General features: G+C 37.6%; 1 protein-coding gene across 17 annotated transcripts in view; it reads left to right on the top strand.

Annotated features, from left to right (window-relative positions):
- The window catches only part of PAM (peptidylglycine alpha-amidating monooxygenase), a 286781-nt gene that overhangs the window by 48295 nt on the left and 219121 nt on the right, over positions 1 to 19365 (top strand). The window lies entirely within an intron of this gene.

The raw sequence follows: 19365 nt of genomic DNA, 5'->3' as shown, positions 1-19365 counted from the left end.
ACAGTGGAATGCTTTAAATGCAGTTAGTAAGATAGAGAACACTGGTGTTTCTGAGGAAGAACCCATTCCTGATGGAAGAGATGGGCCGTAGAGGATTGTTAGATTGATAGGGAGGAGAGACAGGAGTTGTGGATCAGGAAGTAGGTGTGGGATTTCATGAGGAAGAGACAGAAAGTTCAAAGGCCTGGAGGAGGGAAAGGATGAGGACATATTAGTGTGCCTCACCAGCTGTATGTACCTCATTGGCTGTATTTAGTTCATTGACTATGTAGCTCAAGGAGGTAGGTTTGACAAAGATGGGTTTATAGTGAAGCTGTGAAATCTGCGGTTGATTCCGTGGCTCACAAGGGGCCTGTTAAGATGTTGGATTTTTGTGGTAACCTGGTAAGAAAATGTTTTGTGATGACTCATTAAGGACACAGTGATGCATGAAATGATTAAAGAAGTGAGCAAGACACTGAAGTCAGGGAGACCCGAGACCACAGCACTATGGGAGGACTGATGGAGAAGGCTGCACTAGAGGGGCAACTATGGGACAGGAACAGAAAGGAGATAGATCACTGAAATTTGGCCCCTGACTGGACTTAAGGACAATGGGGAGTTACAACCCTTTTGCCATTGGAAGTGATACTTTCTTGTGATACTTTTTTTTTCTTTTAATTAAATCAGTATGAATTTGTTTTAGTGAACTAATTTGAACCCAAATGCTAGTATAATCCCATATGCCACTGTCATTTTTGATTGTTTTTGTACTTATAGTATGTTTAACTGAAATTAGGAAAAGGGTTGTATTAAGACCAGAGGAGCCAAGAACATTGCTCATCTGGGCTAGAAATTCAATGTAAATTATGAGGCAGAGCTGATTTGGGATTAAGGGTGTTTATATATATCATCAGAAAAGTGATTTGGGGGAGGAGGTAGGCTGGCTACTGTGGCTGACTATTAAGGCTTTAGAAATCCTGGCCGAACATCTCCTCATAAGTGGCACTTTAACCCCCATTTGCTTCTGAATCAGCACCTGCCAACATAAATTTACTTTAGTTTAAGAAACAGGGTCAGCTCAGGGCCTTGTTGAACACTAAACTTTGATTTAAGGATTACGGTGGTTGCATGGGAATTATATGAGATTGATCATACTTTGGTAGTCAAGGGGTGACTTCTTTGGGAAAAGTGCTGTCTTTTGTTGTTGTTGTTGTTGTTGTTGTTTTTGGAAGAGTATTTTCACCTTCTAACTTTGGTTTTCTTTCAGTTTGAGAAATTATGATATTGTTGGTTATCTGTGAAGCCTTGGGATCTGCTAGGAAATAAGAAGTGGATTTTCTGATGTTTAGGACAAATTAAAGGGGTGTACAGTTATCCAGCAAGAATATGTCAGAGCTTGGTGGAGCTCATGCTGTCATTGGGTAGATTCTGTCCCTGATCCCAGCTCTGTGCTGTGAGTGGCTTAATGTAGGTGTGTACTTCACAGGGCTTCTCTGTGAGATCCTCAGGGATCCAAGGAAGAGGTAGTGATTTTTGTACAAAGTTGTCAATTTAGGAAAGCGTTTATAATCTTCTCTAAGAAGGTGGTGAGAATGCACTGATTATAAAGTGTATTGGAGTGGCAAGAGGAAATAGAACACTGATGAGAAAATGATTTGTAGATTAAAAGGAGAATAAAAACTAAATGAAGCCTGGAGTTAGGGAATGGAAGTTGGAGAGATTACGCTTCTTTTCTGTAAAGTAGACATCTTTTAACTTTATTTTTTAATGTTTATTTATTTTAGAGAGAGAGAGACAGAATGCAAGCAGGGGAGGGGCAGAGAGAGAGGGAGACACAGAATCTGAAGCAGGCTCCAGGCTCCGAGCTGTCAGCACAGAACCCGATGCGGGGTTCTAATCCACAAACCACGAGATCATGACCTGAGCCGAAGTCGGATGCTTAACCGACTGAGCCACCCAGGTGCCCCTAAAGTAGGCATCTTTAATAAGACCCATAATCTGGCTACCTGGGGCCATTTGTCTCAGTGACACTTGATTTCTATTCCTGCTGGTGGTCTTCCATGTTGCGTTCAGCCCTTTGGTCGGAAATCTCTTGCTTTGGCCTTACTTTTGGATATACTGTTTTTTAAGCTGTACCTTTTTAAAAAATGTAACAAACTAGCTTTACTGTTGGACTATTCCTTTTTGATTGTCAATTTTCTTCAAAAGTCCATTCACCTTCTCCCTTTTGTGTGTGTGTTGTCCAGATAGCCTTTATTTGCTTTTCCCATCCAATTCTGTTTAGACAGGTGGATCATCTTCCTTCTGAGAACTGTTTAAAGCAACCTTAAAATTGTCTGGCTGGCATATTAGGATATAGTCCACTAAAGCTGTCATTGGTCTTCTCTGAGAGCAAGTAGAATAGAATAACAAGTTCAAACACATTTTCCATTTTTTGAATTACAGTTGTAATTCATATCCATGGGTAAGAAAAACACTTAAAAGTATAAAACTATTATATAAAGTAAAAATTGGAGCATACTCTCAGTCTGTAATTGGATATGTAACTTCTAGATATTTTCCAATGCATATTCAGGTAAGCAAACACATTTATTTTAAAACATGAATCACACATATAATATATATGTATATATATGTGTGTGTGTGTGTGTGTGTGTATATATATATATATATATAACTATTGTCACTTATATCATGATACACTTTGCATATGTATTTACATTTTCATTTATATCATGATAAAGTGTGCATATTTTGCTTCTCAAACTGAGGATCTCAGGAAGAACAAGTGAAATGAAGGGAGTAATTCCATTTTGTTGGAAGGCTTTTTCATCTTACCAAAGTTAAGGAACCCTGAATTTCATGTTTTTTTGTGACAGCTGACTATTCTACTTTCACAATTCTCCCTAACCTCTACAAGCAGTGAAAAGTCCAACTTGTCAATGAGTATAAATTCTCTACATTATTCCGGGTTGTAAATCGGTGCTGTTGTATTCTATTTTACTATTTTTTTAAGCAGTATTATCGCTATGCATTTGTACACTGTTTACTCACAAGGGAAACATTAAAAGGCAGGCCGCACCTCATCTAGATTGAAATAGAGATAATAATAGTTTCTTTGAAGTAGCTTAGATCTAAGTATACTGTACAGAATGACAACCTTCATTTTTTATTGTGTTATGAATATCTTAAAGACGATCTGCCAAGTTACTTGCGTTACAATTACAGTATTTGCAGTAGTAAAATTAGACCAGGGTATTGTTTAAAAAACATGTCAATCCAATCTTCATGGAGAAGAAAACAATAGTTTTTATAGCACAGATGATAAATTGTATACTTATTAAAGCATCACATCTGATCGAATAAACATGGTATATCATTACAGATTCAGTCTGATGTTGAAGTGTTGTTATTTTAAGCAATTACTTTAAACCTGGTATTTTTTAAAGGGATTGTATTCCCACGAACGTGGGTGACAGATGTGGAGGAGGACAAATAGTTCAAAGGGAGATTTAAGTTATGTGTAGTTTTAGGGAATGTTAGAAGTAGAAGTAATTCTGCGTGTGATAGAAGAGACTTAATCAAAAAGACTGTGTGGCAGTAAGACAGCAGATTTCTTCTGATTTTATCTGGGTGTCATAATTAGGCATTTCGCTGGAGGTGTTTCCTGGATAAGTGATGTATTGGCAAGGCTTTCCTGGAGCTTGGAGATAAATGGAACGGGCAGCTGCTGCCTCCTGGAGAAGTAAATAGAATCAGTTTTCATTGTTATCAGCACATTGACCTCTGAAGGCACAGATGTGAGCTTTCTTTTCAAATGGAATCAAGTATTCATCTTCAAGGAAAAGGATGTTTGTAATGCAATAATATTAATGCTCGTTAAGTGAGAAAACCATCTATGAATACTTACACTGTTGCTACCTGGGAGCATTATTTATTGACCTGTGACTTTGTCAGAGCTTCAGCTGTGAGATGAATATTGCTAGTGGAATCATGTAATGACATTTGTCATTAAAAAGTCGCGTCTCAATGAATAGATTCAAAATTCACTGAGTCCCCTTGCTCTGTGTCACATTTGCCGCTTCTGTGACAATCTTCACTTCCCACTTAGCAAATCTGAGCCTGGTAGCTTGAGCCCCAGGAAGTTGTTAAAGCAATTAAAGGCTTCTGTCTCCCAGCACATTGCTTGGTTACCATAGTATCCTCTGCCTCCAAGTCTCTCCTGATGATGTCAGTATGCATACAGGGGTTGTTCAGAGCTTTTACGTGGGGATGATTCACCCCGCAATAAAGCCCCTCTCCCGTTGCTCGGTTTCCAGCGCACTTTCAGACGTCCCTAGAAATGGAAGGTGAGTGCCTTGTTTTGCATATCAGAGAATTACTAAATGCCTCTATTATTCTGTTTTAGGGATGTGAATGGTTTCTTCTTTCTAAGATATACTAATAACTGAAATCATACTATATGGGAGCATTTCATCCAATTACCTGGAATAGACTTACATTTTGTACTCAAAGTGTGTGTGTGTGTGTGTGTGTACGCATGTGAGATAGGCTTATAAAAATAACTGAATGCACAATGTAATGCTTGCTGCTCTCCCTGGTAAGCAGCATTAGCAAACACAGTAGGGCTTTTGATTACAAATTATTTGAAATACATAAATTCCCTAAAATATTTTGACAAGCGTCACTGTTTTTAAGTCTGTAAATTATATATTTTTATTGGTAGTTTGTATATTTTATCCAGTTTAAATATTAAAATTTTAAAGGTCAAGATGACATGGGCAGATACTAGAAAAGAAGGGCCAGGTTACATTGAGAATTTGCATTGTTAGAGAAATTAAAACTTCCATTATAGCAACAAAGATTCAGTTACAGGGAGATGTATGAAGAAGCTTCAAGTATATTAATAACTACCATTTCATACTTATGCTTTTAATGCTTTTCTAAATAACTCACAATTTGATAGTAAAAACAATGCTCCTATTGTCATGTTAAATGAAATTAGGGCTTTATAAAAGTTTTCCTTTAATGCATATTCATGCTTCTTAATGATAAGCCAGCTGAGTTCAGCTCTATGACAAGAATACTTTAGAACCACTTACAACATTCTCCTAGAAGAGCCATGAACAAACATTTCCCTTGAAAAGTTAGTTTTGTGTTTCAATTTTTCTACTATGGTATGCCTCTTCAATAGACAATAAATGATGACACACAAGGCAGGTTTCTTCCTCCCAGCCTGCTTCTGAGTCTCGATGCATTATGAGAGTTCTGTCCATATGACAAGATTAGTCTTGCATTTATTTCCTCTTCTTGATTTCCACAGGACTGGTTGAGTATGTCTATGCAGACCATGCTACTGTGTATAAATGAAGTTGGTAGGTGAAGGCAGTTTCTAATTAATTAATGGATAGCTTTGCAAGAGAAAGAAAGAAAAAGAGTAGAGTGGATGGAGTAGAGAGCCCCTCTCCCCCAATTTTAATGTAACTGAACCTTCATTGTGTGTGGAAGTAAACAGGTGGCTCTTTTGAGATGTGGGTCAATGGTTTAAATGGTTTAGTCCATTCCTAGAGAGACATTGATTAAAATTTTTGTTTTATTTTCGGAATCTTCTAGAATATACCCTCCTTTGTTTTTGTGTGATACTTAGTGGACTGGTGATACCCTTCACTCACCTTTCTACAGAGAATCTGTGAGAAATAGAGTTGTGAGGGAGTGTGAAAAAAAGGTTAAAAAATTTAAATTTAACTACTTGTACGTGAAGAATTTCTGTCTTAAGTATCATAAATGCTTATTTATGAGTTCTATTCTGAAAACATGCTAAACTACTTTGACTTTTAATTACTTTATGTTTAGAATACTTAATCCTGTTCATGTGTTTGAAAATTTGCTAGTTAATTGCTATCAAAAAAAATTCCTGGGGCACTTGGCTGGCTTAGTCAGTAGGGCTGTGGCTCTTGATCTCAGGATTGTGGATTTGAGCCCTGCATTGGGTATAGAGATTACTTAAAAATAAAATCTTTTTTAAAAAGTTCCTGAGAAGTAGAGAGATATTATGACTTATTTACATATTGAGATATGTATTACATATATTACATTTTTACATTACATTAATGTAATTAATAAATTACATTACATTAATATTACATTACATAATTACCTTACTACATATATTGCATAACTTAGATCATGGTAGGTTAAATACTAAAGAAATTAAGTCAGTGTAAAGTGTTTTCATACTTTGAAAAATTCTTTTATTGAAAACCTCTTTCCAAATGCTTGTGTTAAAAACGAAACTTTTATATCCAGGCTATGTTCCATGAAATTTTTGCTCATTGTTGTATTAATGTTTTGGGTGATATAATTTAATCTATTGAGTAACTAACTGTAATTAAAAAATACTTCTGTAATTTTGAGCCCTTAATATAACCATGAAGATATTTTCCTGCTGACTTAACAGATATGGGTGGCAGTTTATAGAGAGTATGCTGTGAAGATTACAGTTTCTTTTATCCTTGAGTTAAGAAGTAATTCCAAGCAGTTTTAGGCAGGGGGTTTTAAAAATTGTCTTAGGAGAGTTTTCATTTTATTCTTTCATTTTATTCCTATGCCATAATAAGAATGTTTTAAGTTTGACAGATACTCAAACTTGTTCTTGCTCGAAATATGAAAATGGCAGGTCTGTAGAGTTTGCCATCATGAGACGATGGACAATGGCAGGAGAAGCATCACTTTGGTTGTCACCAGAAAGACAACAAGCTAAATGAAACTAGTATCCAAAAGAATTGGAAGAAGCTGTTTGGAGAAGATAGACCTGAAAATAAACATTCTTTTTTCCATTGAGAGAAAGCGGTTCAACTTGTAAGGGACTGGTTAAGTGCTTTGCCCCAATTTTTTTTTTTTTGTTATTGTTTGTTTTGTTTTTTTGTTCTTTTAATGGCATAGCCAGGGCTAGAATCTGGACGCCCACACTCTCATAGGCCGGTTTTCATTATCATGGCAGCATTCTCCCTAGTTGGAGGTGAGCCCTTTTTCCTAGTCAACTTTTCAACCTACTTCTCCCCTGCAAAAGGAAGGATTACAACAATATAATAAGTAGGGAGTTTATTAGTTTTCATGTGTTGCTGTAACACATTTAGCCAACATGGTGGCTTAAAGAATACGGTATTTTATAGATCTGTTGGTTAGTAGTCTGGCACAGCTCTCAATGGACTACAAAGTCAAAGTATCAGAAAGGCTACATTCCATTCTGGAGGCTCTAGGCGAGAATCCATTTCCCATCTTTTCCAGCTTCTACGAACTGCCTGTATTCTTTGGCTCATGGCCACTTTCCTTCCTCTGTACAGCTAGCAAATGCTGAAGGAATCCTCATGCAGCCATCTCTCTGGTTCTCTGCAATTGGGGCAGAGTCTCGACTTTTAAAGAATTCATATGATTAGATTAGGCTGATTTTATAACCCAGGATAATCTCTCCATTTTAAGGTCCTTAACCTTAATCACATCTGCAAAGTCCTTTCTGTCCTGTAAAGCAGCATATTTACAAGTTCTAGGGATTAGGAAAGAGGCATCTTTCGAGACCTTATCCTGCCCACCACAGAAAGCTTACAAAATGTATGGCTGATTTTATCAACATTAAATTCACACCTTGGATATTTTTATTGACAACTATAAGTTAAACTGGTGATTGCCTACAGACACTATGAAATTTTGACCTAATTCGGTGGGTGCAGCCATCCCCTGCATAATTAATGAGGAAAAATCAGATTAGAGAGTAGTGTTTCACCAATTCAAACATTTAAAACTCTGAGGTATGGATCTGAGCCTTATAAAGTGACACAATTCTCAGTTTAATATTTTTAGTGAACGGCTCATGTCAAATGAAGTTAATTAAACAAAACTGATTTGGGAATGCAAAAATTCCATTAGTTACCTCGTATGTGAATCATCCTGGGTTTCTTTAGATACTGAAGGGTAATGGTGGGGCTGCCAGACGCAAAGGTGAGCCCTGGTAACCCTGAGTTTTGAATAACGCTGTCATTCATTGATCTGCCGTTAAGCCATTTGCGTCAAAAGACACAGCAGATGAATCTGACAGGTATGCCCTAACTGGTTTCCTAGGAAAGGCACAATATATTCCCACAATCAATAACACTAGACTTGAGGCCAACAGCTGCAAAAATAGTTTATTTTATTGTTCATATCCTGTGTTTATCATAGATTTGAGCCAATTCATGGCACATGTATCCATCCATACTAAGCATTAGGTCATTTATATCTAACAGTAGTTTTTAAAACTTCTTTGCTAAACACCAGTGGTAAAAGATGCAGAGGAGAGAGAACTGTAGCATATTACTTTTGGACAGAAAGCCTAAAATTACTTTTTGCTGTGGTTCTCTGAAGGAAAAGAATGGGAAGAAAATCAGCTATATTCTTTCTCATATTCCTTTTTATTTTTGGAATCATTTTCTAAGGAAAACTGAACACTACCTTACGACCCTTGCTTAGAAGACATGAGCTTGTGGAAGGCACATTTCTTTGCAAGAAGTAACTATGGGTCATTTTGGTACTAGAGGGGTGCAACATCCTTAGGATTCTATATAAAAGCATAATCTGATTTCATCCCATCATGGGATTTATTTTTCAATAAAAATATCATTATTAAAAGAAAGGTGTTATTTGACAATGAAGTTGAAAATAAAATCAGCTAAACAATTTGATAAACAACAAAATAGCTGTGCATCTATAGAAAATATCTCTAAAAATTTAGTTGAAAGTTTCTTCATGCTCATATTAAACTCACTTCAATGTTTACTTTTATCAATAGTATGTGTTAAATGCTAATATAAATGAAGAAAACACAAACACTTTTAAATATTAAAAAAAATGTGTACACAATACTCAATACTGAATTCCCCAGCTATAGTACATTAGAGATTAAATCTCTTTGTTTCCTTAAAAAAAAAAAAAATCATGGAGCAGCTGCCTTCTCTGATAGAAGAGACTATTTAATCTTTAAATCATTTTGAACTGGCTCAGTTGCTTTGCCGATCCTTTAACTTTGTTAAAAATTATCTTAAAAGCTTATCTTTGAGAGAAATCAGAGATAAAGGAACTAATTAATGGAGATGAGAGTTTTGAGGTTCTGAATCATATGTGGTCAGTGAGTGGTGGATAAGGTGGAAGGAAACTTCAAAATCGAAACTTAAAAGATTGTTATGATTTCTCACAGACTGTTTTGAAAACCAGCACGGTTTTATTTCTAGGGGGATTTTCTCAGGCAATGGGAATAAAGGCAATCAGCAAAGAAAGGATGGAACTAGGCAGTTATCCTAAATCTTTCTTGTTCCAAAGCCTTTGTAGATCAGACAACCACCACAAGCTCTACTCACTTTCCTCACTGACCTTGCATTCCATTGTTTTCCTTTAATTGTTGCTTTAATTTGACTTCTGTCCTTAAAATAGGTGAGCCTTGCAAAAAGGAAAGCAATTATTGAAATTTTTATGAAGAAAGTTCTGTTATTTTAATTTGTGGAATGCCCCTGTTTCTGTCAATTTCCGCTATGGAAGCAAGATTCTATAACCATGGACCAATTTTTTTCATTAACTCCTTCTTTGGAGCGAGTATTAATGGAAATAAATGGTTCCCATTCTGCTTGCAAAATCTGTGGTGGGGCTGGGGGGCAAAGTCAGAGCAGCAGTACTTAAATGACAAAAGGCACAGGGAGAGAGTCTTGCCATCTTCTGTCAGGGGGTTGCAGTGAGGAGGGCAGCACAAGACCAGCCAAGAGGCTGGAAAGCTTAGCACCACTTCTCATGCCTGGTTCTTCTTGTATCCTAGATGACTTTACAACAAGTAAGCCTATGTTGGGGGTTAGGAGGTTGATTCCTGGGATTTAGCCACAGTCATGCTAGAAAATAGAGCTGTTCTCAGGTGCTTTCTTCCCGTTCCAAGGGTGTTGGAGAGGGGAGGCAATTGCAGACCATCATGCGGCCTTCAATATTCCTAAGTAAGGGAATGAGCTCACCAATGATTTAGCTAAATTGAAACCTTCTGTTACCAAATACATACCACAAGTTAAGTTTAAAGTTTTCCCTAGAGTCTTAGGAGAGACAGTGACAGATGAATGTAACTTACCAATTGGAATATTAGAGTATGACAGGAGTCAGGTGGCATTGTTTTCCTTTGTTGGCAAAGGTCAGTCTTGTCCTCTTCAATCAAAGTGCAATCTCAGTGATTACTATTGAATGCTGTCACGTGCATGGTGGTGCACTAAACACAATGCAGAATTAATCAAAGGACGATGTGACCTTGTATTTCAAGGAGTTTCCGCTGAAAGAGGAACTACATATGGACAGTAACTTTCTTATCACTTAATAACCCATATTGTCTTATTTTCATGGTTATTTTTACCAAGTGGCAAGTTCCAGTTGGAATTTGATAAAGTCATTTTATTTACATTCTACTGAAAAGTAATGTTTTTAAAAATGGTAAACGAGGGGCGCCTGGGTGGCTCAGTCGGTTAAGCGGCCGACTTCGGCTCAGGTCATGATCTCACGTTCTGTGAGTTCGAGCCCCGCGTCGGGCTCCGTGCTGACAGCTCAGAGCCTGGAGCCTGTTTCAGATTCTGTGTCTCCCTCTCTCTGACTCTCCCCCATTCATGCTCTGTCTCTCCCTGTCTCAAAAATAAATAAAATGTTAAAAAAAAAAAAAAACGGTAAATGAGTTGATGTATTTACTTGGTGGCAGACTTATTGTTATGCTGTTAAGCATTTTATCCTCCCACCTTTTTGGTCCTACTTGCCTGACTTAAAAAAATTTTTTTTGATGTTTCTTAATTTTTGAGAGAGAGAGTGAACAGGGGAGGAGCAGAGATATAGGGAGACAGAATCAGAAGCAGGCTCTAGGCTCTGAGCTGTCAGCACAGAGCCCAGTGTGGGGCTCAAACGCACAAGCCACGAGATCATGACCCGACTGAAGTCGGACGCTTAACCAACTGAGCCACTCACTTGCCTGACTTAAAACTCACATACTTTCTTTGTGTTTTTTCTGTTGTAGAATGTCTTTCTCTTCCTTATTACCCACACAAGTAACATGCACATGCTGACATACATGGAGTTACTTCACAATGAATGCTTCCTATGTCAGTCCTTCTCTTTACTCTTGTTTGCCTCTTCCTTTAGGCTTCCTATAATATTTAATGCAAGCAGCCCACCTCCTGTTTATGGGATCCCTATGGAGTGTAAAGCATCATGCTACACTTGGAGGCCTCTGCCTCTCCCTTTCTCCCGCTGCAGAGCCTTGATTGTATAGTTATCAGTCTCTTCTGTGGGTGGAAGGCAGGTAAAATTAAAGGAGAGACAGGGCAGAAGGAAGAGGCATGACTGGTTCTAGAGAAAAGAAATTGAAGGTCGATTTTGTAAACCAGGAAAAGGAACTGAGCACTGATTGTGTTGAGACACTGGAGTCTTGTTAAGTTGATAGGACAAGGTAAAGAAGCAGCACCAGCAGAATTATTTTGACTGTTTCATAAGGCGTTTTATGGTAAGGAAAATGGATTGCAATATTTGCACATTGAAACTTCTGCACTAAGTTACCAGTGTATCCTTTTCAAATGGCTAACACCCAAGTGCAAAAACCTCAAAACCTTACATTTCTTAGAGATCACCTCAACTATTCTGTTACCCTGCCCATTCTCTGGCCATCATTTCTCAATCTTGGATGCTAAACTTGGAAAGTGAATTCTTTACTTACTATTTAGAAACAATGTGTGTTTTCTAAATGAAACTTAAAGAGCCCAAGATTTTTTTTATGCCAAGAAGCAACATATATTAGGCTTGATAATAGTTATCTAGAATTGCCTCCTAATATGTTAACTCTATGAGGACTTTCCAGTAAAATTGAACCATTGTTGAAAGACTGATTGTGCAGAAACAATAGCCTGAAATTTGCCCAGACGTAGTAAAATGTTGGAAGTTTGAAGAAGAATTGATTTTTCTTGTCGTTGTATTTTTCACTGTAACAATCTCCTATATTGATTTGGTTTACAGTCTATGGTCTTTTTGTGTCCTAGCAGATAACTCACTGGTTATCTGCCTGAAGTTTCAGTGTTTGGGATTTTTTCATCTTTGCAGTAATGTCAAAGAAATGTAGTGGTTAGTAGTTTTTAAATGCGAAATTTGGCAAAAAGAAAAAGCATCCTTGATGAAAGTGTTCACTGAGGAATTTTTACTTAGGCTTCATGACACCCAGTAATTATCAGATTGCAGTTACTTTTCAGAGGTGTTTACCCTGAGTTGAAGTTTTCACCAATCGATGATTTGAATCATGAATTAACTTTCATGTTAATCCATTGATTTACCTCAGCATTCAGTATGCCAGCTTGTGTAAAATTACTATATTGTTGCTAGGCACGTATTTTTAATTCGTTGCTGCAAAAGTTAATACTGGGCTCAGACAATCCCTGTTTTAAGAAACTTACATCAGAGTGGGAGAGAGAACCTGAGAACATAAGGCTACGATTCTACCCTCATACACCGTCTTTCTTTGCCCTCCTACACAGCAGAATGCTCAAGTGTGGTTGTTGAATTTTTCTGCAATTCATTTCCTCCTGGTCTGTCTTGAACCCACTTCTTTTGGAGCCCCCTTCTCCACCAAACCTGCTCATGTCAGGACCGTGACTCACTTTCAAGTCAATACCTTGGTCAGTTCTCAGTTCTCCTTGGATGTTACTTGAAGTATCTTTTGAAAGGGTGGTCATTTTCATTTTCTACTTCTACAACTACCACATTCTTTTTGTTTTCTTTCAACCTAACTTGCTGTCCTTCCCAGTCTTGTTGGCTGGTCCTTCACCTCCTTAGAGCTTAGGACTCTTTATAGTCCTCCTTACTCTAAATGTTGGATATTCTAGGGTGCAGTCCTTGGTCCTGGTTTCTTTTCTGTTGAAACCCAGTTTCTTAATGATCTCATACATTTTCTTGCCTTTAAATTCTATCTAACATTGACAGTTTCCAGATTCATAGTAGTGATCAGAACCTCCCTCTTTAACTCTAGATAACATATTCCACTTGGGGAGTCTAATAGGCATCCTAAATGTAATATATTCAAAACTTCTGATCATCCCCCTGTGTCAGATACTCTTCCTATAGTCTTTCCTCTATCAAATATCCCAGAAATGATCAATGTTAATTAACACTTTGACATATGTCTTTCCAAGCTCACGTGTGTGTGTGTGTGTGTGTGTGTGTGTGTGTTTCTCATTGCTATTCATGAGATCGTTTTGTATATACCATTTTTTCCTCTGATCCTTCCCTACCCACCCCCTGCCCCACTTTACTATGAACATGTTTTGTATACTCTTGAATGTTCTTTGGGAATCTTGCTTTTAGTAGCTATTTGGTTGTACCATAATTTATTAATGACTCTTATGAGTGAATATTGGATTGCCTCCCATGACTTGCTATTATAATTTAAACTATAACTAGCATCCCCATTACATCTAGTATCCGTGTTACAAAAGGAAAGAAAAAGCCACTTAATCATTTTAGTTCTGCAAGATCCCAATATGGTAGCCACTAACCATATGTGGTTTTTGAACACTTAAATGTGACTAGACTGAAGTAAATGTGCTGTAAATGTAAAATACACACCAGAATTCACAGAATTTGAAAAAAAGTACAATATCTTATTAATAATTTTTATATTGATCACTTATTGAAATAGTATTTTGTTTTATTGGGCTAACTAAGATATACTTTAAAAATTGATTTCATCTTTGTCCTTTACTTATTAAAATGTGACTATAAGAAAATTAAAAGTGGGGCGCCTGGTGGCTCAGTCAGTTAAGCCACCAACTCTTGATTTTGGCTCAGGTCATGACCCCAAGGTTGTGTGTGGGATCGAGCCCTGCGTCAGGCTCCGTGCTGATCATGGAGCCTACTTGGGATTATCTCTCTCTCTCTCCCTCTGCCTCTCCTTCACTCATAGGCTCTCTCTCAAAATAAATCACTAAACACTTAAAAAAAAAAGAAATTAAAAGTTAACATGTGTGACTTACACTATGTTTCTTCTGTTGGACGGTGCTGTTTTAGTAGCTCGGGTCAAAAACCTTGGAGTCATCCTTTTCTCCTCTCTTCCTTTTCTACTACTTATCCTGTGAATGCTACCTAGAAGCTGACCACTTTCCCCACATTTGCTACTGCCACTCAGATCCAAGCTGTCATTATTAACTCTTGCTTAGATTCTTGCAACAGGCATTTAACTTGTCTCCTGACTTTTACAGTCTAATTTCAATATATTGGCCGAGGTCATTGTTTTAAAACATGTCAGATCGTGCCTCTCCTCTTCTCAAAACCTTCCAGTGGCTTCTTGTATTCAGGGTAGAGGTTAAGTCCTAAAAAAGCTGGTCTCCATCTACCCCTTGGACTGTATTTCTACACTCTCCCTGTGGTGAGCCAAACTTGTTGCCCACCTGAGGTCTTTACATTTTCTCTTACGGCACCTGGAGTGCTCTTCCTCCAGTTATCTGCCGGGCTGTACCTTCACCTCCTTCAGGTATTTGCTTCTTTGTGAAATCTTCCATTAACACCCTATTTAAAATTATCAGCCTGTCCCGCCCAACTGTACCCAGTAATCCCTAATTCCCTTTCTCGATTTTTTTTTCTTAGTGCTTATCATCTAACATATTTTTCTTATCGATTGAGTTGATTTTCTGTCTTTCCCCACCAGAACATAAATTCCATGAGGGCAAGAACCTTTGTTTTATTCACTGCTATCTCTTGAGCTCTGAAAACAATGTTTAGCATATATTAGGGGATAGATAACTATTTGTCAAATGGATGAGTAAATGAATTTATTAGCACTACAGGTGCTCTAAGGACTTGAAGTGAAAGATTATAGGTGTTTCGTGAGATAAGACAACTGCTGCTTTCTTTACTGAAATGAACTAAAAGGAGGTAAGATTGGGTAATCATGGTGGGGCATTGTTAGAGAGGACCTTAAATCCTAGGTGGAGGGATCTACATTTAACTCAGTGGACTATTAGGAGCCATTCAAATTCTTTAAGTAGAAACACAATAGACTGACACTTACTTTAATCCTGTAGGTAAGAGAATAGATAGATGGACAGAGAGACCGTTGATGAAACAGTGCATAAAAGAATAATTGATTATATCACAGAGAGACCAGAGACAAGAAGACCAATTGAATGGATAATGAGGTCATGCAGTTGAAAACTAAGGACTTGCTACAGGAACCTACAGGTTTTGACAACCAATTGTATGTGATAAGGGAGGAATAAAAAGATAAAGATGACTGTTCTTTAATCCCCAATGGCAGCCTTGATGGGAAGGTAAGAAGAAATGGGGAATCCTGAAGGAGGCAAATTTTGAGGGAAATAAGTGATTTCAGGCTAGGGAAATCTTAAGCTTAAAGAGATATGAATTCATGCAATGTTTTCATGCGCATTTCAAGTTTCTTCAATGATGAGAGCACATTTGACCAAACTTGGGAGCTTGCTGCCCCTTAAATTCATGCTATGAAGATGTTCTGGGAAAGGTAGTAGAAGGATGACCCTGCTTTTATTAGTATTTGCCAATGGAAATATAGTGAACTCTGCTTTAGATTTGCATATTGCAGAAACATTAATTATTCCCAAATCAGTCTGGGCCTAACAACAACCTGGAGTATTGGTGAAAGAGATAATGTCTAGTGTAGAGTGTTTGCTTGCTGCTAATTAGTAGTGTTGGGATTGGCATGTTTGGAGCAGTCATTAGGACTGAAACTGAATTATTTTAGTCATGTTTGCAAAGAAAGTCACAGAATGCATTATGAATTACTTTGTGAAATTACATTTTCTGACTTCATATAGTCTTTAAGAACTGAAGTTTGCATGTCCTTGCTCATTCAAAATGTTTCTGTAGTATAATCAAGGAGCTTTAAGTAAAGTTGTTTTACATGCTATGCCAGTGTTTGTGGGCATCATAGATAATCTCATTAATTTCTTCTGGGTATTTAAGGATAGATTCAAATTATTGACCTCACCAATGGGTTTATCTCTTATTTTTGATTTTTGGTGACATGTCTTTTTTTGAAGTTATGACTCTACTTCAGAGGTAGCTTGTTAGATGGTCTTCCACCTAAAACATAAGTTGCAGTGAAAGCTCATAAAACTTCCACCAGGCTAAACTTTTAACCACTATACAAGAAATGAAGAGGTTTATGTATCATTAGCAACCGTCTGTTTCTGGAACTGATTTGATTCATTCGACAGATATTTTTTGCAAATCCACTATGTGTCAATACTATTGATCTACCAACAAAAATTCCTCCCTTTATGGAGTCTGTATTCTAGTTGTGTAAAACTGACAATAAACAAATAATTAAAATATATTGACTGTTTGAGTATGGTTAGCACCGATAGAAAAATAACAAAGCAGGCAGTAGAGGTAGGGAGTGATGAAGTGTTTGTGGTTGGGTTTGCAATTCTATTTTGAGTGGTCCGAGAATGACTCACTGAGGGTCATGGTTGAACCTTTGGAGGTGACAGATGAAAAAACAAGGTATCGAGGGGCCTGGGTAAAGAGTGTTTAAGCCACAGGGAAGAGCAAGGGCCTAGGCCTTGGGTGTGTGCAGATGTGTTTGAACAACAGCAAGGAAGTCACTGTGTCTGGAATGGGGTGAATGAGGGTGAGTAGCTGGGGATGAGGTCAGATAGGTAATGGGGACAAGATGGTGCAGGGCCCTTTTAGTCCCAGCAAGAGCAGAGGCCAGTGGGAGTTTTGAACATGGGAGTGACTTGGTCCGATTTGCCTTTCTTAAAGCTCACCCCGGCCAAGGAAAGGAAATGATCAGTTGGGAGGAACTGTGGTAACCTTGGTGAAAGGTGCTAGGGACCAGAGAGCAGTGGAGAGATATTCTGAATATACTTTGAAGATGGAGTGGAGAGAAAGGATTGGGTATGAAAGAAACAGAACTGGGGATGACTCCAAAGGTTTTTGATCTGAACAACTGGCAAGATAGAGTATCTAGATAGAAGATTATAAAACATTGTGTAATATTTCCTGGTTGTTTGCAATGATGCATAAAATAGTTTACTTTAGTTGGTTTTTGGTAGCCTGGAGTGATTTTTTTAGACTCCAAGGTTATGAATATCGAAGAATTTCCTTTCACTCACCTGTCACTTCCTAATATTCCTCTTTTTTACTCTTAATTTAAAATTTTCACCTTTCTCATACATAAGGAATCTATTATTTCCTGAACCTTATATCCATTGCTGTAATGGATTATAGCTGCCTTCTCGCCGTTTTATTTAATTGGATGACAGGCTGCAATTATAAATCTAGCAAGTCAGGGGCGCCTGGGTGGCTTAGTCGGTTGGGCGTCCGACTTCGGCTCAGGTCATGATCTCATGGTCCGTGAGTTCAAGCCCTGCATCAGGCTCTGGGCTGACAGCTCAGAGCCTGGAGCCTATTTCGGATTCTGTGTTTCCCTCTCTCTCTGACCCTTCCCTGCTCATGCTCTGTCTCTCTCTGTCTCAAAAATAAATAAATGTTAAAAAAATAAAAATAAAAAAATTTAAAATAAAAAAAAAAATCTAGCAAGTCATATACATTTTCTTGTATGGAGGAGAAAAAAAAAAACCTTTGATGTGGCAGTATAACAAAGAGTATAATGTATTTTGTGCTACTCCACATTTAGTAAGTTGGCCTAATAAATACTTTGTTATATGGAGAACATATTTCCTTAAAAAATAATCATGATTTTTTGGAGCAGGGAAAAGGAGTTGGGTGATGTGGTTTCTAGTCTTCTAAGAATTTAAAGTTAAAAAAAAAAGGAAATAAAAACATCTAGTTATTAAAACATCTCATTGTTTGGTGTTGGATTGGTAACCTAGTTACCTTTTATATGTGGATGAGGTAGCATTTGATTGAGGATCAAGGTTCTGATAATTATAAAATGGTGGTGATTTTAGGGTGATAATGGTGATCTGTGATATATTTCTAAAAGTTTTGTGTTTTTAGAACATTTTGAAAGTGTTTCTCTTAGTATACTCATTATCTGTGTCAAGGGACTCTGATAGTGAATTGATATCTGAATTCCATAGCAAATATGAAAATTGGCTCAAGGCAAGACCATTTCTTTACCAATGCTGTGAAAAGGTAGTATATATTAACTGTCTTGTCATTACTTGTTCTGGGGATAAAACTGAGAAAAAATATGAGAAGGTAGGTATCATTAAGGGTGGGTGATAATTTGGATAAGAAAAAATAAACTGGATTAGCAAAAGTTACATATGATTGTATAAACATTTTTGGTTATTTAATGTAAAAGGAAATAGTTCTTTACTTGATCAAGAATAATTCAATGCGGGGCGCCTGGGTGGCGCAGTCGGTTAAGCGTCCGACTTCAGCCAGGTCACGATCTCACGGTCCGTGAGTTCGAGCCCCGCGTCAGGCTCTGGGCTGATGGCTCAGAGCCTGGAGCCTGTTTCCGATTCTGTGTCTCCCTCTCTCTCTGTCCCTCCCCCGTTCATGCTCTGTCTCTCTCTGTCCCACAAATAAATAAAAAAAAAAAAAAAAAAAAAAAAAGTTGAAAAAAAAAAAGAATAATTCAATGAATAATTTTGAAGAAACGTAATTCTTCAATTAGTTATAAAAATAAACCAAACTTTATACAGTCCCACTAAGAGCAGCCATTTCTGTCCGATTTCAGCCTGCTTAGTTCTGAAATCTTCTTTCCACCCTGTCTCCTCTTAAATACTCACCCCTCTTCCTCGCTCTCTCCCCTTTCCTCTTCACCTTTCCCCTACTCCTCTTCCTGCTAAACTGCTACCCACTTCATTTTCCATGTATTTTGAAACCTGCTTCAGACCTAAGACTATTCTGTAAAAAGTCACCAATAATTTTCAAATGGCTAATTGTAATGGGTCCCTTTTAGATCCTATGCCAAATAATCTCTTGGTTGCATTTGACCTGTAGATCACCATTCCCAAGAGATAAGTAGGCAGGAGGGAACATTATGAACTGTCAGGTGTCCCTGCCTTTCTGCATGCTGTCCCCCCCATTTGATATGTCTTCCCCCACTTCTGCCTTATTTGTCTCAGTGAAAGCATTTATCCTTCTGAAAGTCCCCCTGAATCCCAACAAGATTACTCTTTCCCTCCTCTCTGCCACCATTCATGTACTTTATTTATACGTCTCATTACATGTTTTTGTTTTGCCTTCAGGTACTTACGGTGTTGGCCACTTAGCTAGACTATGAGATCCTTTAGGGCAGGGGCCATCTTTATTCATCTTTACTCCAACCCAGCATATAATAAGCACTTGATAAATGCTTATCGGATGAATGAAATTATTTTGTCATAATGCACATTTAGAGTTTAGAAATCC

This window comes from Panthera onca, chromosome A1, assembly GCF_046562875.1.
Source record: "Panthera onca isolate mPanOnc1 chromosome A1, mPanOnc1 haplotype 2, whole genome shotgun sequence".
Taxonomy (NCBI): Eukaryota; Metazoa; Chordata; class Mammalia; order Carnivora; family Felidae; genus Panthera; species Panthera onca.
Note: the sequence above shows the minus strand (reverse complement) of the source record. Positions and strands in the feature narration are given on the sequence as shown.